Source organism: Aquila chrysaetos, chromosome 15 (assembly GCF_900496995.4).
Source record: "Aquila chrysaetos chrysaetos chromosome 15, bAquChr1.4, whole genome shotgun sequence".
Taxonomy (NCBI): Eukaryota; Metazoa; Chordata; class Aves; order Accipitriformes; family Accipitridae; genus Aquila; species Aquila chrysaetos.
In genome coordinates this window covers 18,223,781-18,247,876 of record NC_044018.1, presented here as the reverse complement: position 1 = coordinate 18,247,876, position 24,096 = coordinate 18,223,781, and the positions used below count along the sequence as shown (strand labels likewise).

Genomic DNA, 24,096 nt, shown 5'->3' with positions numbered 1-24,096 from the left:
GGCGGCCGCTTCAAAGCGGGCGGCGGCGGCAGCGCGGCCGTTAATGGCGCCCGCCTAGCTGCGGGCGCGCCCGCCCCCGCCCGCCCTCACCCCACCCTCCCCCGCCCCCCGCCGGAGAAAAGCCCGGGAGCGGCGCCCGCCGCGCACACTCCGGCTCCGCGGCTGACGGCGCCGCGGGGGGCGGAGGCCATGCCCGGGGCGGCGGCGGCGGCGGCCGGCCGCGGCTCGGCGGGATAGCGCGGGGGGCCGCGCACCTTCCGCGGGCCGCCCCGTGCCGGCAGAGGCTGGAGCGGCAGGGTAAGGCGTCCCAGGCAGCGGGCGGGGGGAGCCGGGCGTAGCAGGAGGGGTGCGGCCGGGAGGTGGGGGGGGTGTGTGTGTGTGTGTGGGGGGGGGGGTACCTCCGCCGGCCCCGCCGAGCCCCGGCGGGGGTGAGGGGGTGTCCCCGCTCCCCGCCGCGGCGGCGGGAGGCGGCGGCGGGCACCCCCATGCCCTTACGTAAAGGGCTCTGCCCGCCGCTTCCCGCGCGGGCTGCGGGGCCTCCCCCGGCGGGTGCTGCCGGGGCAGAAACCACGGGATTTCTGCCGCCCGTGGCTCTCTGCCCCCCCGGGGGGGGGGGGCTGGCCCTGGCACCCAGCTCCGAGCCGCCCCGGTGGGTGCCCCTTCGCCGGCGAGGTGGTGTTTCGGGGGGGGGGGGGGGGAGTTGCGCTCGGTTTTGGGAGCGGTAGCCGGCTGTGAGGGGGGATGGCAGACGGCGGGCTGCCGGCGGGGCAGGGGGGCTGCCGGCCGTGCGGCTTCCAGCCGGTGTTGTCGGGCGCGTCGTGGAAGCGGCCGCCGAGACTCGCGTGTTTTGTGTCCCGGTGGTTTCCATAAATGAGCTGAGGCGTCTTGAAGCAGTTCAGCGCCTTGGAGGGCAGCAGCCGCTCTTCGAGGGGGTGCGAATAATAACTAAGGGGGGCTGTGGATTGACACCCCCAGGCAGTGTTCTCGGACACAGGTGAAGTGTGCGGTTGGGGGAGAAATTGGATGGTTTGGGTTGCAGGGGTGGAAAAAGTAGGAGTAGGACTCGGGGGTTTCGTGTTTGTATTTTTTTTTTTTTTAATATATATTTTGCTTCCCTCGCTGCGCTGCAGAGATGCTACCGTTGACTTTTTTGAGGTGTTGGAGGAAAGCATATGTACGCTAACGAGGTTGCCCCCTGCCCCGATCACCAATGTTCTTTTACATCTAGAGTATCTTGTTCTTCAAAAATCAGGCCCTTTCAATTGCTTCTGTAGAACTGGAACAAGGGAGTGTCAGTGGGGCAGACTGGTGGAAGAAGATAGAAGCTGTTTGAATTTCTACCGTCTTCTTGGAAATACTGTCATTTCTGGCCTGGAACATATTATTCTCTGTTCTACAACAAGCCTGAATGATGATTTATGAATAGATCCATTTGTTTATATTGTTCCCCGTGTAGCCAAACAACTGTTTACATTGTGAAATGGATTGCTTCATTCTCCATTAGCTTATCGGTCCTGACCCAGGAGTGGCTACAGCTGAAGTTACAATGTTCTTGGGCAGAGTGCTACTGGAGAGATTACATCCATAGTTCAAACTCCTGGTTGCTGGCCTTTCTGTTGGCTTGTTGTTGCTTCTCTTACGGACATGAGATGTAGTGAAGGGGTGGGGGGGGAGGGAGAAGGGGTGTGCGGGGATGTGGTGTGCTGAGGGGCAGATCTATGCCTTTAAAGAAACTGCTCTGTTTATACTTAGATGGGACTTTACACTGGGGGAGAATTTAAATGACTGTCTCCTGGTAATGTTAGGGCATGAGTCAAAGTGACGGGACTTGAAGTTTGTTAAATACCCAACAGGAGCAAGGTCAAGTGAGAAAAGAGTGGTGGAGGTGGGGAAAATCTTTGCTTTTGCTCAGGAGCTACTTGAAAAAGACAGGATTCTTTAGTTTTGGGTTTTGGTTTTTTTTGTTGGTTTTTTTTGTTTGTTTGTTCTGTTTTGTTTTTCCAGGATGAAGTTTTATTCCTTTACCCCTCCTTTCCCTGGTCATCATGTCTCATTATCTTCTTGTGCAATCTGTATATTGTTCATGAGCGGGAGAAACCATCTGTGAGTGAAATACAATGACGGATGTTTCAATCTGATACGACTACTCTGAATGAAGCATCCTTCAGATAAAACAAAGGGTTGACTTCCCCGCCTTTCTAAATCACCCTGATTCCTATTCTAGGAGCTGCTAGACCAAATCATGCGTATATTGTCTGCAAGCAGTTATTGTAGCTTTTTGCCCTTGAAGCACAGTATTATAATTTACCTTTGTTTACAATCTGGATTTTGCATATTTCAGTATTTTAAGGCAATAATTTTTAGGGGAAAAAAAGACTGTATATTTGCTTAACTGCTTTTGTTTCTAATGTTTTTTCCAGTACTACATTCCAAGTCTTTGTCACATTTTCTGTGTTGGGTTTTTTTTTTTTTTATAACTTCTGACAACTTTCCTTTCAGTTAAGCCAAAGGACAAGGCTGCTGTCTTAACCATGAGTTTTGGCTGCAGTGCCATACTGGGGGTATGAATGGCTTCAGTGTATCTGCTGTATTTACAAGAATGCTCTCATAGGCTGGCAGAAAACTGTTGTTTGCCCTCCCAGTGCTGATTCAGGGAAAAATAACATCTCTGATCATCCCACAGCTTGATCTGCGCACGTAGACCCTTTCTCTCCTAGAGACCTGATGTAGCAGGGGAATCAGAACCTGTTATTTCTCACCATGTTTCCTGTGGAGTAGCCTTAATAGCTAAGGACTTGAGTTGGTAGTCTATGGTTTGATTAGGAGATTTGCTTTTAACTGTATTCCTTTTTGTGTCTTCAGTTACAAAAAGGAAATGGAAAACAATTACAAACCAGCCCACCATGCAGTTTGAATGGTTTAGCAATTCTGCTGTGTCTAACTTAAGCTGTGGTCAGCTGTTCTTTTTATAAGACAGGATCCTTTTCTATTCTGCTTTGCAGAAATGAGCTCATAATATTCATCTTTCCCTGACCTTTTGAAGGAGATCAGACAAAAAGATCATAATGATAATTTCTATTTTTCACTTCTGATGGCTGGGAGGAGCTGTTGAAAATACACTTGCTCTTCTGCCTGCCTGCTGCAAAGTGATGGGAAGGATTTTTTCTATTTCATAATCAAATCAGATCAGAAATGCTTACAGTTTTTTTGTGTATGCAGTCAGTGAATACTGGAGCTGGAAGTGCTAGTACAAAATGGGTTTTCAAATAGCTTGATTGTTTGCTGATGGTGCCATTTGGTGGTGACACCATAAGTGTCCTTCCTCAAAAAGGCTGAAGAAAATGAGGAACAGAGAAAGTGAACCAATATGTCTGGTAGTTTTATTTAGTGTGAGGGAAGAAATTCTCATCAGATGATTCTAGTCTTGGCAAGACAATGTTATTTCCTTCTTATAGCATCATTTCCATCTTTTCATTCACAGAATAGCAAGTGAGTGGTAGCTTGTTGCCTTAAAACACTTTGCTGTTATCCTCCAGGTACCAGTATCACAGTTTAATACAACTACATCCTGTTTGTACTGAATGGAAACAACTTATGATTGAAGAAATGGACTAAAGCTTACTTTATGTAACCTTTTTCTACCATATGGTATCCAAAGGATCACCTGAAATACTTGGGAGTGAAGATGGGTCTTGCAGGTTGTCTGGAAAATAACAGATTCTAACTTACCAGGTTCAGGCATACTTTTTTTTTTTACTACATACAAATGCTCAACTTTGTTTGCCCTGATCACTGCTTTGCTTGCGAGCAGCTAGGTTCCAAAGTTTTGGAGTCTTTGTATTTACTCTTGACTTTCACTTGGCAATTTTACTGACTGTTCTGTTTCTGGAGTATTGGGGTTATTTCCTGTTATCATAAAACTCCACTACGAACTGCAATCTGTGAAATCTATCACTGTGGTTCTTGGAGAAAGTTTCAGCTGACCTGCCTTCATCTCAACTCCAGCCTTTAGGAAATAGGTCATAGACAGCGTAAGAATTGGATAATACCTGACAACTGTTGTACACATCCAGCCCTTGTGGAGGACTCTTATACGTAGTTAGTGAGGAATATGAAGATGAATTTAGAAAAATATATTAAGGCAACGATTCATTATTGGCCCACCATAATCTGTTACATGATCAGCTGCTTCCTCTGCTTATTATTTCTGCTGTTGCTGTTTACTAGATGGTCTGCTTCATGTTTTATTGCTGGTGAGGATCCATAAAGAGGGAACTATGTGTGGATTTCTTCATCTCACAGATATTAATCTCCTTTTATATATAGTTATATGTGTGTGCATATATATAAAATGTTATATATAATATTTTTTAAATTATACAATGTTATATTATATAAAAAGTATTTTTTTTTACCCTTGAATTATAAACTATGTCTGGTAGGGGGCAGATCTGGCAGAATTGTCAAAAGGGATCGCGTGCTGTCCCACCCACACTGGCTTTCCTGAAGCACTCATTATTATGACTTCTGGTGCCTGTCTTTTTCCTCAGCACATTGCCCTTGAGCATCCTCTCCAGGTTTGGGTATGCTGATAATGAAGCTTTCATTTTGTTGAGCAATGCAGACTCGGAGTAGCCTCCTGCTGCAGGTAGCTGGTCTGCACAAGCTGTGGCAGACCTGTGCAGCCTGTTCCTGCTGGGGTAGCAGAAGCGGTGAGGAAGCCAGGTTATGATCCACTGATCACAGAATCATGGAATGGTTTGGGTTGGCAGGGACCTTCAAAGATCACCTAGTCCACCCACCCTGCCATGGGCAGGGACACCTTCCACTAGACCAGGTTGCTCCAAGCCCCATCCAACCTGGCCTTGAACACTTCCAATGATGAGGAACCTGGGGCTGTTTCTCTTTTTTCTGGTATTTAAAAGGATCTTTCTGGCAGATCAGTCTTTCTGTTCTTACCATAGATGAGCCTGCTAGATGGCTGCTGAAGCTTCACATGCGGTGTGATCCCCGGAGTAACTCGGGGTGGTGGATCTGCTGCGGCCCTGAGCCTGCGGTATGGCCGGATGCTCTTGCTTGAAGGACTTTTGGGCAATGCCCAGCTGTTGCCATGTGCTCGGGGGTGTTACGTGGCATCAGGCCCTCCCAGGAGGAATTCACACCCTGTTTTCAGGCAGGCCTGCCTGCCCACAGTGACCAGGCAGGGTAGCTGTGGTGGTGTGGGTGTGCAGAGCCCTGGCCAAATGCCTCCTCCCTGGGGTGACAGGAGGGCTCATGGCATATTGCTTAAGGCAATTGTATTTTTATGGGCCTGATGCTTCAGACAGTGTTTATATCCTCTTAGGAGGAAAATGCATGCTTTTTAACTCCGGTTTTCCTTCTATTGCTACTTAAGGAAACAGTTTTCCCTTCAGCTCTCTGTACCTGTATTAAGAAATACATCCATCCAGATGGAGTGAGAGTGATGCTCTGTGACTTAATGTGGTCAGGCTTATGTCTCCAGTGCAATCTTGTAACAGTGACTGCAAATTCAGGACCAAGCTATTTGCAGTCAGTGTATGTATATTTTTAGCCTGTTTTTCTGAGAAAATAGAGATTACGTGCAACTCTCTGTGAAGGTCTGTCTTTCACTCTTGCTCTTAATAATTTTTAAACCTTTTGACCAATTCCAGTTGCATTTGTGAGAGGGGTAGAAGCTTATTTCCAATAAACCTACAAGTTTTCTGGCGGTAGGCAGCCTAGGCAGATGGAAAGATGCCTGCTAAGGAGAGATGGCAGTCTGAACTCTTCCTACAACTTTGACACACATTCCTAGCAAACTGGATTTTACTGGCTCAGTTGCTTAGGATTCAACTTATATTATGCTCCTATTTTTTGACCCTATCTCAAATTAGACTGTTACTTCCTCTTTGGATATTTTTGTCACAATTTTGAATATGGAGGAAGAGCAAGTGTTTAGTCTTTAGCCCCAAATAGCTTTACAATACTGCAGAAAGTGCATGATGAGAAAGGAAAGGCTCTTTGGTTTTTTAAACATTATATTCAAACACCGTTCTTCATACGTTAGAATAATGTTTTGCTTATGTGCGTTTCCTTTTGTTAAAATATTTATTTTTACTCTCTCTTTTTCTCTTATTAATTTTTGTCTTATAATAGCAATTCTTTAGGTGCCCACAAACTTTTAGGATTCTTGTAGTTGTCTTGTATAAAGATTGTTCCCTGAATGGAGCATGTTACTTGATAGGGGACAAACTGAAACAGTTCCGTCTTATTTCTGTATTTCTCCTCTGTGTTTATTTTGCATAAACATACCCTGTGTGACCCTTTCAATTAGCTGATTACTTCTGCACACTGATATCTGTTGAATACATCTTACAGTCTTCTGTTTGTTTCTTCATGCTGATTTGATTAATGTTGTACTGTCATCTTCCTTCATGTATAATGTATTTCTTGTCATGCATTTGGAGCCTAGAGGAGAAAACACCTACACCTACTTTCTTTAGATTAATTATGCATTACTTTTACCTTTAATGTGTACTGTCTGCTCTTACTTTTGTGGAAAAAGTGCTGACCAAATGTATGTGTTGAGGATATGTGCAAGATGTGTTAGATTTGTGGAAAGGCAGTCCATATTTAAATTAAAAAAACCCCAAACCAAACAAAAAACCCCACAACTTTTAATAAAGCTTTCCAATTTTTCTCCTGATGCTCTTTGTACTTCTGATATTTGTTGACATCTTAGATTTTGAAAGGTTTCCAGATGACACTTACCTCTCCTTCAGATTACTAGGTTATGCTTGTGTCAATCATTGTGTCCTAGTTGTGTGTGTAGCTTTCTAGCAAAGATGTAGTGATGACATCCACTATGTTTCACTAGCTGCAGCTGGAAAGCTGGAAGAGGTAGGATAACCACGGTCACAGCTGCAGGATGCATGTGCCAGCTCAGACAAGCTGTTGATGCCCATTGCATCCTGAGGTTTGGTCTCAGCTGATCCTCAGGACCAGACTTGGAGCCTGCTGGGCTCTGGCTTACTCCTAAGACCAAGCTGGGGTCATAGCCTTTGTGCCTCAGGTAAGCTGCAGGTAAAACAGACCAGGCAACTCTTCCTATTAATCACTGAGAGGTGAAATCTGTAAAGGCTGTTAAGCACAACATGGTAGTGAACTTTGCGGTTGCTACGCGTTGGTGCTGCCCGCTTCCAAAGGGTGCAGCATGTGGTCCCTCATCTGCAGCTCTGATGGTAAACAGTTAAAAGCCTTCTAAGTTCATGGATTTTCATCCATTCATATTCGCCTGCAGGGTGTAGGTTTATCTCAAGGCTCCAAGCTAGTTTGTTTATCTTGTGATATGACAGTCCCTGGCCTTGGGAAAGGTTATGCTAGGAACATTTGTGCTGTGCGAGGCTTGCGCTAAACAGTGCCGCTGACCCTGGCACCTGTCCATGCTGTTGTTGGCTCCAGTACGTCTGTCCAGTTGTGCCCTGTACTTCGGAGCCGTGTAGCTCCGAGGGAGCTGTTCTCCACAGAGTGAGTTCGTCCTCCTCTCCGCTGCGGTTTCTCACCTCTGCTGCTTGCCTGAGCAAACGCCACCAGAGCTTGGCTCGTGTCGAATTGCTGCCGTCGCTGGGCATCAGCTGTGGTGGTGTTCAGAGTATGTAACCTGCCGTATTTATCTCCTTTCTTCCGCGATGTGGTGTCCCGCTGGAGCAGCAGCGTCAGCCACGTACTTTGCATAGATATAGGTCTGAAAATCCATTCTCAAATATTTTACCAGTGACTGTTGTAGAGGGTGAAACATAGTTCTGGCTTGTTTTACTGTCCCCTTTGCATGTGCAAAGAGACATTAGTAAGGTGATAACCCAGTTCTGTCATCTTTTGTTCCAGGTTGACATTGTCTGTCACAAATCTCACTTCAGAGGGAGCAGCAATGTAGTTCTAGCTTCAGTTCACATTAGATATTTAGCTTAAAATCAAGTTATGACAAATCCTTAGACGACTCATAAATCCAAAGAGTGTGGTAGTCTTTTTAGCAAACTGTCAGTTAGCACTAAATATTTTCACCAGTCACTTCACTTTTCTATTAGCTCCTTAAACAGCTGAAGTTCACAGATTTGAATGAAATATAATGCTTATGGCTGTGTTCCCTGCCTTTCAGTTAAAACTGCTGCTGTGATGCTTTATTATAGTTACAGGTAAATGTGTTTTCAGGGGCTGCTCTTTCTTGGGAAGATCACTGTTTTGCTTGCTCTTGTCTGAAAGGTCTGCCTGGGTTTTGGGGGGTTTCTTTGGTTTGGTTTTGTTTTCATCTCCTCCACGATTCTACTGTACTTGTCCAGTTCTCCAGACCAAGGCCTGTCCTTGTTACTTTCGTTAATGGGAATCGTTGCTTTTGGATGGGATGATTCAACATAGCTGCCGATGTAAGGAAGAGTCAAACCATCATGTCCCCTCATTGTGCTAATAATAGCGATGTACCGTTTTTCTGGCAGGCAATGCTGCTGCTGGTGGCAGCTTCAGGAGGGATCACTGGAAGGGCAGCAAGGTCATTCAGGATCTCTGCTTTTTACTCTTACCTTAGTGTCTTTTCTCAGACAGCTTCATTTCTCACCCCTTGAGACTGAACCATTGTTTTTTCACTGAAATAACTGCATATTTCTTGCTGGTATCAACTAATTCTAATCCTGAACTGTGGAAGAAGGGTAAAGATGGTGCTATTTTGGGGGGGGGGGGGGAAAACTCCAACAACCCCAAAACAAACAACCACCTCAAAAACACCCCACCCCACCCAACAAAACAGTTTCTGTGCCACCCTGGACAGGGTGTTACTAAAATTACAGCTTGGAGAGTGCCAGGGTAAAACAATATGTGGATGTGCACATCAGGATGTCCTATCAAAGTCACCTCAACTAACATGAAAATCCACTTGTCTTCTCAATACCAAGGGACCTTTCCTATGATTCCCTTAACATGGGTGACATGGGAATTGTCCAACCCTACTGGTTATGGAGGTTTTGAAGAATTCACAGGATCTGGAGTTTGATATGAAAGAGAAGAAATTCTTTTTCTCCTCAAAAAAGAAAAATAATCTTTACAGTCAAAGAAACTTAAGGGAAGTAGGCTTAAATGAAAGAAGAAATCTGTCAGGTTACAGCAAGGGCTACATCTTTTTTTCTAGTTTAAAGATTTCTGATAAATATTTTATGGACTTTGGGTTTTGTTTCTTTAATGTTTGCCAATTATGCTAAAAAGCTGTTAATCTCAGGGGGGGCGGGGAGGGTCTGAAGCAAATAAAGAAAAGAACCTTTAAGTAAAGTACAACTTAATTGCTTCAGAAACAGCAGCCCTATGTTTTCCCTGTGTACATGTCTGCATTACTGCGAGGGCGATGTAAAACTGCTGGGAAGTCAAAATGTCCCATGCCTTCATGCAGCAGGCTGCTCACCTGCCCTCTGGGAGGGGAAGGGGAAAGGGAAAACCAGCACATACAGAATAAGGCTGTGAGGTCAGTGTCTCTCTGATGGAAGAGAACAGCTTAAAGGACATGCTGAGAACTACACAAAGCTAAAAGTGGACAGTCTGCCGCTAAACAGGTATTTGGAGGTGGTGATTGGGAAGACAGGAGGTATCTGTGCTCTTGAAAGTTGCTGAAAGGCTGCAGGAGGTTAGTATCTGACCATCAGCAAGTAGGTCTTCCAAGAAATGTGTGGGAAATGCTCTTTGTAGAAGCCGTAAACCTGAGTTTAGGTGTTTCATGTTAGCCAAAGTCTTTGTGTCTGCTGTCCAAATGTTCCAGTGCTTGAGTGGGAGAAAATCAGAGGTTTCTCAGTGAGATCCCTGCCAGACATTCATCAGAGCTTTGATTATTTCCATTCAGTGAAAATATGCAGAACTCTAGTACTTGAAAATGGCAAATGTTGTAACATGACAATAAGAAATAATTTAAAAGATTTCTGTTCCTATTTGATATGGGCATCTTGTTTTTGAATACATCCATCAGATAGAATCACATCATGTTTTGATGCATTTGTAAACGGTCAACAGGGCCTCGATAACAGTATCTCTGTGATTGCATCATTATATGATCAGGGAGTCTAAGTGCCAAACTGACTTTCTCTTTGAGATGGCTCCTGCCATTTAAAACTAATATATACCTACAGAGACGGGAAGTCTGCAAGGATCAAAAGAGATTCCCTGATTTGCCTGAGAACTTTTTTCTGTATATACTGTTCTCATATTTCTCTAAAACAAAAGTTACTTTTTATAATAATACAAAAAGCCTCCTCCAGTTTAATTTTTTTTTTCTTCCTACTCAGCAGCCATTCAGTACACTGAAACAAGGAAATGAGGATATTTTGAAATAGGGATACTTTGCATAAATTACTTCCAAAAATACTTGCTGTTTTTGAATGTTGACATTTCCTATGTATGTTAACAGTTAAGTAATATAATGGAACTGTCAAAGAAAACAAGATATGAGTTCCTCAGAAAAGAATGATGTGAATATAGTGGTTTTCCTCTCAATGCAGTGTACTTTGGCAGATGTCCTCTGTTCTGGGGAAGTACCACATATGCAAAGCACGCAAATGCAAAGAGGGTGGCTTCAGGGCGATCTGTCTCAAAGTGAACAAGAGCATTGGGCATTTGATGGTACGTCTTAAAAGTGTATGAACTCGGAGTGGGTCTTGCATGTCTTGTGACTTGGTGTGTCTGTAAATGAGTGAGCAGTACGGTATGACAGGGAAGACGTGAGTTATTTCAGAACCTTCTCGGAGGACTGTCTGGCGTTGGCCATGGAGGCAGCCAGGCTGAATGGGGGCCTTTGACTACTGTGGTGTTACGAATGACAGCATTGCATGCCATGCTATAAATGAGTACACAGAGAAAGGGCTGTGTACCCTGTATACAGAGCTGCATTTTTCTTCCTGACAATTCTTGTCCAGATCATTCCCATCTTCTTTCATTCTCTCTCCCTGTGTTGTTCTGTGTGTGTAGGGGTGTGTTGGTTGGTTGGCTTGGTTTTGAGGTACATGGGAAACTTGAGGCAGAAAACTGAAGATAAATTGCATTTTTAATGCCCTTTTCCATCAAAGGACCATAGTCCTCTATTAACTGATACAGCACCTTTGGTAAATGTGCTGATATGACACAAGGTACAGGGGAAGAGCACTGACAGTCACTGTACAGCTCTAATCCAACAGGTGTAGGGAGAGTACCCCCACAAAGTTCTGGGGATACAGGGAATGTATGCTTTGGGGTAAGGCCATTCTACCAATTTCTTCTTGCCTCCTATTTTGCCTTTGTTTTGGCTGTGTAGCTCACTGCCAGTCACCAGTGCTCAAACCATTGCCAAGACTTGTCCACCTGGCTGTAGACTATACAAAATGCAGTTGTACTGCTGTTAAACTCCGTACCTCTGTCACGTGTTGGGCAGACGTTTTGTGGCCTGAAAGGCGTTGCCCCGTGTGTTTCTCTTCACCCAGTCAATCTCTTGTGTGCTCAAGTTTCAAGGGGGAATGTAGGTGCTTCAGGACTACAGGAATATGAATCTAAGGCATTTAAAATGAAAATTTCCTTCATTAAAAAAAAAAAAAAAAACCCTACCTTTTTTCCAGTCAAATACTTGTTTCACAGGATCTGAGATGAGCAGCAATTTCTCTGGTCCCTTTGTGATTGACTGTCAAAATGAGGTCAAGTCAAATCTGTATGGAATTCTAGGTCAGGCTGAACCTGCCCTGAGACTCCTGTTTAATTTCTTTCTAGTACTTCAAGTGAACAATAGCTTTAAAAAATATTTGCAAATGGAGGAATTAAAAAATGGATTTATGTTCTCATACATGTCTGAGGGATGGATAGAAATTTTCCAAAATTCAGACTTTTTTATACTACTTGGCACTGCCATCGGGATCATAGTCAAAACTATTTTAATATTTCTCCTTAAGAAACTAGACTAGCAAGCTGTGTGGAAAAAGCATTTTTTTCCTACACAATATTAAGACTGTTCAAAGTGATGATATGCCTACATCCCTTTTTGTAGGAATCCATATAATATTTCATCAACTTTACTGCATTTGAAGGTCATCTGGAAGGATTACAAAACCTTCTCCAGTAAGATAAATATGAAATGCTGATTTCATTATGTTAACAGTAGGCTTTGATTGTTTGTTCTTCATTGGAGGGGAAAAATCAGTATAGGGAAGACATTTTCCTTTCCAACTTTTTAATCAGCAGGTGTGTGTGTGGGAAGTTGTCTTCTCATGAAGGCTTAATTGTGTGTGCCTTGCTATTGCACATATTATAGTAAACCTGGTAGTTAAAGCCAAGTTAAGACCACCTTTTCTTACAAATCTAAAATGACAAGGCTTCTTTTGCAAGTGCATCCAGGAGTTAGTAGAGTAGTAATAACTGTCTGGTTCAAAGCAAAGCTAGTAATTAAATCTTCTGGCCTATCATGTTAGAAATGTAATATATTTTCCTGTTTTCAGCACATAGTACCTCCTGCATTAGTATGAATGGATCTATTAAAATACCTTTTATCACTCTGCTTTGAGCTTTTCTGTCTTCATGAAATCGTGTAGCTGCTTTATGTACAAAGCCTTTAAAGAGCTTCCCACATCTGATCTAATAAAAAGCATCTTATTGCCATGAGCCAGCCAGAGGAATAGCTGTTCAGCTGTGGTAACCTGAGTAACACTTGCCAAGAGAAAATGATGTGGGATATGGAAACGCGAGGGAAGGAGGGGAAGGACTGTGGCAGGTGGAAACTTCACACTCTGCTCCAGGGAGTCCATGGGAATTTCACCTGCTGCCTTGAATGGCAGCGGAGTTAGGCTGGCCCTGAACAGCAAGGAGCCTTACCCGAAGTTCGTATGCGCTTCTTCCTTCACTAAACCCTACGCTTGAGTTCTGCTTAAATGTTTCACGATGTAACTCTGTGTAACCCCCCCGCACAGGGATCGCAGGGCTTTGGTTGCGGCGTGTGAGGAGCGCGCTGTGTCCCTGGCTGCTGCGGGATCTCGTCTTTCAGCCTGCGGTTCTTCCCTCTTTCTGTAGGGGTGACAGCGTAGGACTGTGCGAAGCGCAGTCTCCTGACAAGGCTAAGGAGGCTGGTGAGGACATTGCGTTTTGCATAATCACACGTTGTCACCACCATAAGTAAAGGTGAGAATCCAAAGCTGAAATTCCTTCCTGTGCATATAACCTGTCAAACTTCATCCTCTCTCCTGTGTGTCCTTTAGCTTTTGTCCTTGGACCCTGTGGCTGCCGGGCTGTGAGCTGCAGCATCAGCTCTGACAGGATGAAGTGGGGGGAGATGAGTTTCACGGCCATTCGTGCCTCCTAGCTACTCTTGGCTGACAGAAAAAACAGATGAGCCATGGGCTGTCACACAAATATAGAGCAGATCCCACAGCCTTTCTTTCAGCATCTGTCACCGGTCCTGTGCTGAGCCTGACACAGGTTTCCTAATTCTGCCTGTCAGCTTGTGGCTCTGTACAATAGAGCTTTCTTGTTGGGAAAACCATTACAGCACATCAGCAAAAGCACACTGGCTGAACAGAGCAGCAGCTGACTGCAAAATATAAACAAGTAGATGTCTGTGGGAAATAATCTGGGAATCAAGATGCTCCAGGACTGGGCCTAGACTGGACACCATTTAACAGTTTCATTAGTGTGGCAGAAGCTTAAAAAAAAAAAAAAGCCTATCATGCTGTTTACCAGCCTATCATTCCCAGACTTTAATGATAAGTAAGCAGTCACAAAGAATGATTTCTTTCTTTCTGATGAGTAAAATCAAAGGTAGGTATTCAGGGTGTGGCTGAATGCAGTCAGATTTCTCAGTGACGAGTTTTCTGGACATCCATAGCAAGGGAGACTGCATCCAGGAAAGCAGCAACTCTGCAAAAATATTAGGGATCAGGCTGGATACAGAACTTTAAGTTACCAATGCACTCTTGCAGGGAGAGGAGAGAAGGCTAATTTAATCCTTGGCTGATGGGATTTATAAAAGAAACATTTTTCTCTTTGCATGGCGTTAACGATAGTCATACTCAAATTCTGCATCTGGTCCTAGTTTTCACATCTTTAAAAGGTCTTTTGAAAACCTGCAGGAGGTATAGAAAAAGAGTTACAAGAATTTAGTGGTGAAGAAATTCCTGGTAGTGATTTAATGTGGAAAGGGTGGGGTGTGAGCAGCTTGCTTTTTTTTTTCTGCACTTGTCCTATTTGTAATTATTGGATCCCTGTCCAGATAATTTTAGGACAGACTTCATCTCATCTGAAGACAAATGTCTAAAATTGGTCAGATGGATTGATCTGTCAGGACCATCTCTGAGACAAATTGCTCTGTTGGTGATGGAGGACAATGTCACTGGCTGATCAGAAGTAGGCAGCCGACTCTTAAACCCTGGTAAAAAATGATGAAGTGAAAACAGGCTGAGAAGGTTATTAAAATTATGGGGAAGGAGTTTAGGTTTTTTACATGAATTAAATAGCAAACAAGGGTTAAAATGGCAAGGCAGCATATGGGGGAGATGACCATTGCTTATGTCCCTTCAGAAATACTTCTCAAAGTCAAATTGTCTTGGTTGAAGCCCAAGAAAAGGAGGAAGATCTTGAGTGCCTGGATGAGCATTTTAGTTGCCTGACAGATCAGAAGGAAAAGACTGCATTTTCTGTATATTATGCATGTTTTTTTCTACAGGATTTAGATGTACAGGTTCTTGTTGAATATAATGATCAGCCTGCAGGCTGGGGGACTGGCAGGATGCTGGCTAATCAAGGAAGAGCCTCTTGGGAAAGCCTTGTGTGGGAGGGGAGATAAGAGGTTTGTCTGGCTCTGTGTAGAGCTTAACCTAGTAGCTGGATATCTCCAAGGAAATGTCGGAGAGGAGGATTGAAATTTCCAGTTTGGATGAGGAGAGTGAGTCCTGGAATGGGAGGCAAACCTGTGAGGTCCCTCTGTAGAGAGGATAAAGGCATTTTTGTGGCTGGAAGAGATTGCCCAGGAGCAAACAGGAGGAGAGGCAAATGCTGCTGATAAAAAGGGAATTGTTTCCTCAGGATCCCTTCTGCCTTTGAAAGATAGAAGAGGGAGAGAGGGCCCCAGTGAAGACAGTGCTGGTGGAGCGGTTAGTGAAGTGCTGAGTGAGGTGCTGGCAACGGCAAGATTTTAAGAGGAAGAAAGAGGTCAGGAGACGCCTGAGTCGGATGAAGCTGATGCAATGACAGAGAGTACTGGCCAGGACAGGTTTTGTGCTAAGGAAGAAGGGCTGGCAGAAGAGCTGGAGAACATCTGTGGTAGAGCTGTAGGAAAGGAGTTTGCAGGCAGCTTAATCACTAACCATACCCCAACAGTATGAGAAGAGACTGAGCATCTTAGCTGGCTTGACAAGAAAGTATCTTGTACTAACTTTCTTTTACTTTCCTTTTTTATTTTTTATTTTCCTCCTCCTCCCATTTAGAGAGTGAGAGGCATAACTAGAACCACTGGATGAAGATCTAAATGGAAATAAGGTGAATGGCTGCAGGTCTTTAAACCAGTGAATTGCCTTTCGTACCATTAGAGAAAGTGGTGGATCTCTTGAGGTGTCCAGCCCAAGGCAGGTCATGTGCCCAGGCAGTATTTGTTAGCCATGTACAAGTTACTTGTCTTGCTTTCAGGGTACTTGGGAAATGGGTAATAATTTGTGGTGTTTGGGTTAACAAGCTAATGCATCCAATGGTCCTTCTGACCCTAAGCTCCAGGAAGCTGTTTTCTCGTTTTACAGCCAGATGCACCATAATGAAAATAGATTTTGTTTGTCACTTTTTTTTCCTCCTAAAATGTCAAGAGAATGTGGGAAGAGGGCAATAACACAAACTTGTCAGATTTTCTAATTTTCAAGCAGGATTTGTGGCAAAGAAGCAAGCAGGAGGGGGAGCTTAAAGTGAGGAGGATGTGCAAGGGAGGAGAGAACCTCTTTTTGGTGACATAGCTTGGTTGAATAACTGATCAGTAGCCTAGAATGTTACAGTGCATACGTATCTGAGCTTGTTCAAGTAAAGGTTGCCTGAGCTGCCAGGGCATTCCATTAGCTACTGTTTTTTGCTTTTTTTTCTGAAAGTATGGTAGATATTTTTTCCATATTGCATCTTTCTCTAAATGGAAATCAGAGAGGGGAGGACAAGAATGTTGCAGGAATGAAATGCTCATTTTTAGAAGTTCCAAAGGTTAATGCATGCTTCACTAATTACAACTATTTTTAAAGAGCATGTTGTTTGAATGATGAATAAGGAAGACCAGAATCATGTGTGTTTGACTATAAATTAATTTCAAGATGCATTTTTTGGATTTGGTAATGAAGCACAGGCTTTATGTTAAAATTTTACATATGCAGTTTGAGGATATAGGTTTTCTGAGTATTCATTAGGAACTGAGCCGATGATTTCTCTCCCAGAAATAACACTGTTGGATAAATCTGAAAATGGGAAAGAGCTTGAAGTGCAAGTAGGACTCCTGCCAATTGCTGTGTTCTGAATTCCTTTTCCTCCCTGGCATCTCATCACACTTATTAAAATGCTCTGCCTACAGACTGATTTTGCTCAAAGTAGTGGGTTTTGCATGTGGTTTTGTATGTATGTTTTCCTGGTACAGTTTCTAGAACTGTTTGCTAAGTGCGTGGAAAATTGTTGTAGTTCACTGTTGGTATTTATATAAGAAGTCCCTTGAACCTAGTGCTGGGTACAATTTTTGATCCTTAAGAGTAGGCTTTCCTGAAGTTCTGGATCAAGGCAGCTGCAGCAATGAAAGATGATAGTAAAATGTATTATTTTTTTTTCTTCAGGCTCAGAAATCCATTGCACTTAAAAAAAATAAAAAAATCTCTTGTGTGATGGAATTAATCTTCCCAAGCTAAGTACAAACTGAGCCAGTAAGTGCAGAGAGTAGAAAGCGTTAAGAGGTGAATTTTGTCTGTCTTCACTAAGACCACTTGTGCCACCACACAATTTTAAAAGCTTGTTGGCAGAATGGAGCTGTTAGTTCCGGTTTTATACAGTCAGTCTAAATAAAGTCTGACCCTTATTTTTTTGTCTTTCAGGCTTGTCTAACACTACCTTGAGCCAAATTCCTAGACTGGTTGGTGCTTTCTCATGGGATCCCTGTGACTGACAAAGGAGAGATTGTTGTGGTAGGCGTTTGCCTTGACTGTCTTGACAACACTTGGCCTGGGCACAGACAGATGCTGTTTCCAATGCAGCCGTTCTTTCATAGGACTTTTATGCCAAGAGGAGCTGTGTGGGGTGGGGGGTAAAGCGCCTGAGAGATGGGTTTTATAGTTCTTGGAATTGCTGTTGTGTTCCCCCATAAAAATCAAAACCACTTAGCCCAAGCTACTACAGAGGAGGGAATTTGTCAAAGTTTGCTTTTAATTATGGAGCTTTAGAATGAAAAGGGTTGGTTCACTTAGCAATTAAATGTAGGAAAACAACAAAATCTGTGTTCTAGTTAACTTCCTAGCAAAGTCCAAGGTGCAGAGAGAAAGACTTGTTTTGGTGCAGTTTTACGGTACTACCTAAAATGGGTTCACTACGCTTTTATCTCTCTCTCTAACATAGATAGAATATCTATCTTTATAACAGAGCCTGTTTTGCTTTCATATGTGGTCCTTGATTTAATAGTTTAATGTCCCACAATACTACATTTTCAATTTTAAACAGCACTAAATCTGTACTGCAAATGAGGAAGTGAGATGATAAAGTGATTTCCTTTTTGAGATGGCTACAGATCTAAATATACTCCATAGCAAATTGAAAAAAAGTAGCACATTCATCTTGTTTTCTAGAAGGCAGTAAAATCTCTGTTTAAATAATTGAAGTCTATCAATTTCTCTGTTTGGAAAAGATCATCTTGTAGATATCACTAGAGCCGGAAGTGCTGCATTGTGCTTACTCTAATGCATGTCTATATGCAGAAATAGTGACGTTTTTAGATTTTTCATTTGCCTGAGCTCATGATTGACTGTTGGTAGCTTTCCATTTTCCCAAGGAATGCCACTTTTGTGTGCATGCATCTTCTGGACATAGTATTGAAAAGTCATATACTTACAGACTGGCAGACTTTCAATTTTTTCTCTTTTCCTTTGAAACTCATGTTCTTGGCTTAATTATCAAAGTGTAATGATGTTCTTGTTTGACTTTTTCTGATCACAGGAAAAACCCATGGTGAAGAAAACATAATCATGCCCTCATTGGCTTGAATTTAAGTATTGAGGTTTTAATGTAATAAGCTGTACACTCAGCTTGAAGAACATGTCTTAGTGTAAAGAAGTACTGTTTAATTGTAAAGCTTGTTGAAATATTTTTCATCTGGGATTTTCTTCTGCTCACATTTTTAGTACTAAGTAAAAAAAAAATCTTTTTTGTCACATCTTTTTGTACTAGCAGAAAAACAAAATTGGGAAAAAACGAAGAGAGCTTAAATTTAATTTAAAACTAAAATGTCTGATATTGTTTTCCATATCTCTTGCTTAAAAAGCAAGCTGAGGTTCAAAAAAAAAATTCTACAGTTTCATTGCTTTCTTTTTATTTTAACTAGATTATTTAAAACTTAAATATAGAGAAGTGGAAAGGATTTCTTGGGTCTCACAGTGTGGCCTGTAGATAGTATAATTCCTTTTGTAAACTTTTAGTTTACAGGTAATCAGTATTTCTGCTCCCCCCTACTTTTGGAAAGCTGTAATAGAAACATATAATGCATCTCTGATACTTAGAAACTTGAAGAAAGTTTCTATAATAAATGGACAATGGCAAGTTTGTACATGTCTGTCCACGTGGGCAATGATGTCTCTCTTTTAGCTGAAATAATACCTCTCCCGTTGTGTGATGTACATTACCCGGCATTGTGTGTATTCAGGGGATGACTCTATCTCTTCTTGATCTCCATGTGTGAAGCTAAATAAGCCTGGGTCTGTTAGCCTCCTTCCCTGAGATCAGCTCTCCATCCCTCTCCCATGCCTTCAGGCATAGCAGTGTGCATCTGCACCCGTTCCCCACCATGTTCTTCTTACCAGCAGTGCAGCTTGTTCTCACCTCCCTGTTTGTTTAGTTTTCTGCTGAGGTGTTTCTAAAGATCGTCAAACCTCTCCAGGCACCACCTCCCGTTTTCTGAAACACAAGGGGAAGAGTGCGTGTAAAGTGCTCTCGAGACCCTTGTCCGGTCTTTCAGAGAAGCATGTGGAGCTGGTCTGTCTTCTTGAAGAAGCAGAAACCTCAGTTTAGTGTCATTATTCTGGCAAATGTGAAACAACTGTGGACTTCTACAATCTTTTGTGGACTTCTGTGATTGGTGTGATAGCAGCTCTGACATAGTGTGCACATGCATAGCTGAGATGTGCCTTGAGTTTTTGAATCTTTCTGCTCCCTGCCAACCCTATGTCCCTGAAATGGCTCTGAAGGATTACTGAAATGGAGCATATCCTGGCAGAGGTCTGTATTGGAAAATATTTGTGGCATACAGATGATCATGAGGCATTTGTGTAACGAACAAGAACATACCATGCATACCTCAGACTATTAATAAAAAGCAGAGTGTTGCCCTCTGATTTTCCTCATCTGGCAGGCAAGAGCCCACCATGCCTGTTGGTGTGATAGTGACCATCGTGGTAGAACTCACTGATCTTTCCTGAGCATCTAGAGAAGCACTTGTGCGTCTCGTCATCTTTAGAGATACTTTCATAGACATAGCTTGCTCCTGCTCATTAGCAGGGAGAGAAGAGAGCAGATGGGGAAAGTCAGAGTTTGCCAGTAAAAGGCAAAATTCTTCTCTAATGATCTAGTGTTGGCTTGAAACTTCGGGGCTTTCTTATGGAGTTGTTAATTTCTATCTCATTGTTTACAACCTTAAAATAGTTACAATGTTTCATTTTGCTGTGGAAGGAAGCAATCAAAATATTTTGGCTTTGCTTCAGATAAAGATAATGTTTAAGTAGCTGTCTGTAACCCTAATGGCAGCTGAGACCTCTATAACTGAGTCAGTGTACCAGAAGTTAGTGACAAGTGTGCAGTGTGGATGATCTAGCTCCAGTGACACATTTGTAATTTGCATTATTATTATTATTATTATGTTATGTCTTGTAGCAGTAGCCAAAGGCACAGCTTGGCTCACTCCAACATAGAAAACTTCGATAGCTAAAATGAAATTTAGTAAAGATGGAAAAATAATCTGCCTACAAAAGTTGAGTAGTATTTTTTCAGCCTGTGCAAGAAGGAAGAACTGTACTGCAGAGGTGACGAACTCATTCTGTGGTGACAGCCACAAAGTAAGGTGTGTTTTTAATTATAGTTCATGAAACAGGATGTAAAATTAAACCTATTTATTGGCTTTAGTCCACAAAAAATCTCCCTTAATAGCAAAGAAAGGTTTGAAGGTGGGAAATTACTTTCTAGTAAGCAAATTTTTTTAAGTAAATTATATCAGCTCATTCTAGAGCCATCTGCATTCCTTTGTTTGCCTGGTTGTTTATATGTGCGGGTCTGTGGCTTGCTCAGAGCAACATGGAGTGGTTCTAACCAGGCAAGGGCTTCTCAGTCTTCACGGTCTTTAATTCTTAGTTCTGAATGTCTCACTATTACTACAGAAGAACTTAGCATCCTATTGAAATAAATAGCTGTAGGTTGCATTTCTGAGGCTTTATTTCACATACTGGAGTTTTTTTTCTTTTTTTGTTTGTTTTGTTGTTGCTGGGTTGTTTTTTGTTTGTTTGGGTTTTTTTTCAGCCTAGTATTAGTTTCTAGTAAGTTCAGATTGAATAAGATGTTTTGGGATTGTAGCATACGCCAAAACCCAAATGGGAGTTATTTCTCTCCTTCATTTGCAGTCTGTAGAACTGAAACCTGGCTGCAAATGTTTACTTTTTGAACAGATTCTATGTATATGTGAAATTGGCTTTCTGAATAGTTTGTTCCAGGTTCTGTATAACTTGGGCACTTTTCTGTTAAGAGGGGATTGCAAGAGTTAGTGGAGTTGGGGATAGCTTTTATTTTTCTCCTGTTCAGCGAGTGAGAAGGGAGTAGAGGACAGTGACTACTGCAGACGCACGAAGCCACAGGGAAAAACAGTAGTATTCCAGTACTTAAATGTGCTGGAATGTACTGGCAATGTGCAAAGTAGGGAAAGAGGCACAAGTCAAGACACTTGTCTGCTGTTGTGTATTTTGACCTTCATAGAGAAGAGTTAGGCAACCACTGCATACCAGTCCTTGTAGCAATTGCCTGTCTTGTGCAAAAGGGTCTTGTTGCTGCATAACAAAGTCAGTTCCTGAGCTTTCACAAGCAGAATTTTTTCTACTTCTTTTGAATGCAACTTAATGAAATTCAGTACGGCAGTACTTGAGAAACTTTCTTGACCCTTCTGAGATTCAGACATTACAGTGGGGCCTCTAATTTTATCTCTTATCAGTTTTTTAATTCTCCTGTTAGTATGTTGATCCCAACAGGGATTGATATATCTGTTTGCCATCATCTCAGCATTACTGAATCTTCCTCCCATCCCCAATAGCTAGAAATTCAGCTCTTCCTCTTTTTTTCTTTAATTCTGGTTTGCTTTCTGCATGTTTCAATCCAGTTTCCCTTTCCTATAAAATTTGCAGGTTGGCTTGAAACCATCCTGCAGGATAAGAACTGCCAGTGGGAATGAAGCTGCCAAAGAGCTCGGCATCTGAGAGGGGACCTGTCAGATTCATCCCTTTCCTCTGCCACCATGGTAAAAGGCTGATTTACAGCTTGCCATATTAATCAGCAGTCCTTTTAATGTCTCCCTCATAATTTTGAGGTGCTGGTTCCCATTTCTGTAAGGACTAGAGCCCTGGGCTGAGAAGGAAGCTGGTTGGTGGCTGGTCTGTCACAGGCACAATGTGAGCTGCTCAAGCAAAGTAGTTTTCTCTGGGGCTGTGGAAGGAACTTCTCCAGGAACTTGGAGACCTCTCAAACCTCACCTCTTGCCGTTCCAAGCACAACACCCACTTTTCAACCACGCTTTCTTTAACCAAAATGCAAATCCAGTATCCCCAGAAGAAAACATTTCATTTTGAGTATTAGTAGAGAAGGCAGGAGGGAGTACAAACTGTCTGTGACACAGGATAATTATATTGCCTTATGTGCTACATACCACTTTGCCTGCTTTTTCCATCTGCTGAGTCTCTGACCACTGCTGGCATTGCAGGAACCCAGGCCTCCTGGTTATTTCAGATTGCTAGCAGGTATTGGTGCATCTTCCTCAACCCAGCTCAGGTGATTCAAATCTATGGTTAGAAGTTAAGCCTGGTCTGTCACCTTGTATTGAAGTTTTGTGCCCAAGCACAAGAGCCTGTATTGCTGACCAGCACCTGGGGCAAGAGGTCTCTGCCCAGCAGCCTGAATTCTTGCTCTAGTGCCATTTTTCTGTGACTGTAATTGGTTCCTTTTCTATTGCTTTGTGATTATTTTTTTTCTACTTTTTTTTTGGTCACCTTTATCAGGCATTTTTACAAATGGTTAGTTTTATTCATTTGCTAACGACCACATAGTTAGAAACCCCATGTGGTCAGCTTATGCTTTATATGCTTTTAAATCTTGTATTTGGATGTTTTCTGGTCTGCATGTCCTTCTCATTTTCACTGTCTTCTGTAGACCTTCATTAGTAGGGTTTGGGGTTTTTGTTCTTTTAAAGTATGGACAGACTACAGATGTGCTGGTAGTTACTGACCTAGTTGCTTTGTCAGTCATATTCCCAAACTCCCCATTAACTCAACTATGTGACTTCAGCTGTTAGACTTCAGATGCTTAAAGCTTATGTAGCATTGCCTTGGCTTACAGCTGGTGCAGTGTGTCTGGTGCAAAAACCTCCCTATTCTCAATTTAGAACAGAGTTTGGTATGGATGAAAGAAAGCCTGAATTTCCCATCTTCTATTGTATTGTGGGGTTCTTCCTACACTGCTCTGCTCCGGCCTTTCCCACCTAAATGAGTTCTGAAGCCCACCAGGCACCTTTTGTTCAAGTTGCGATGCTTTTGCTCCTACCTGTGCTGACCGATGTAAAGGAGATGCACTGCCTTTGTGTCTCCAATTTTTAAACAAATGGCTTGATCCAGCTCTTAGGGAAGCAGCAGCCAGCTACTGTGCTCCTCCCTCCCTCTTGTCTGTTTTTAAAGTAGCACTGCTTTGCTCTTGAATCTATTTAATTGGTGTTCTGCTGGAAAGAAACTAAAGGGCTTCCTTTGCCAATTAACTAGGGCAAAAGACTGTATTAGTAGACAATGTAGGTTAACCAAGGATTTTGGAAAGAAATGTGGGGTACCTTTGATGGTTAAACACTTGTTCTTTGGCAGGGGGTTCTTTTTGTTAAATCTGTAATAGAAGTTCAAAGACATTCCAGAGTTCAGTTCCTTCCCTCTGAAAGTTTTCTTCCTGTCTAGTTTTAATATTGACAAACTATTTAATCCTAAAACCATGTAGAGCTCTTAACTCCTAGCCAAGTACTTATTGTCCTTTGCCAAAAAAAAACCCCCAACCTAGAGAATGACTTCAGGCCTGTGACACAGCTTACTCATGTGATAGACTATCTTTAGGAACATTAATAGCCATATTTTAAATGAAATTTCTATTATTGGCCTCCTAGATTGCTAGGTGCAATAAAGTCAACCAAGAGAGAGCAATCGGATTGAGTTTGTTACTAGGAATATCTAAAAACAAACCACAAGCTAATTTTAAGCAGTGGGTTGCAATCCATGTTGTTTAGTTTAGAACCTCTGGAGCAATTCCTTTCCAAACATCTCTATTTTAAACTGGTATGTCAGACCACTGTGGCTGCTCTTTCACGGTCTCCTTAACATAAAACACTATGGTGACCATTAAAGTAAATAGGAAAAAGTAACAATTACAGAACTTACAAAAAAAAATTCATTTCTTAGTACAGTGGATTCCCTTTAAATAGGGGGGTATGTCTCAAGAGCTGGGTGGGTGGTGTGTGTGTGTGTGTGTGTACCATGTTACTTGGCTGGGACCATAATGAACGACCTCATCTGTGATCTTCCCAGAAGCTGAAAAGAGGGCAGGCTTCTGTGGTTTATGTCTTGTTTGGTTTGG

At 42.6% G+C, this 24,096-nt stretch overlaps 1 protein-coding gene across 7 annotated transcripts in view; it reads left to right on the top strand.

Annotated features, from left to right (window-relative positions):
- Window positions 1–94: 94 nt before the first annotated feature.
- RNF144A (ring finger protein 144A) overlaps window positions 95–24,096 on the top strand; it is a 68,279-nt gene continuing 44,277 nt past the window's right edge. For 3 of the 7 annotated variants that reach the window (XM_030037560.2, XM_041128855.1, XM_030037561.2), the window contains exons 1-3: window positions 189–297; window positions 15,459–15,510; window positions 17,076–17,165. The gene's annotated coding sequence lies outside the window, so the exon portion shown is untranslated. Of the gene's footprint in view, window positions 298–15,458; window positions 15,511–17,075; window positions 17,166–24,096 lie in introns of all 7 variants that reach the window. The other 4 variants (XM_030037558.1, XM_030037559.1, XM_030037566.2 and 1 more) reach the window with 3 other exon arrangements.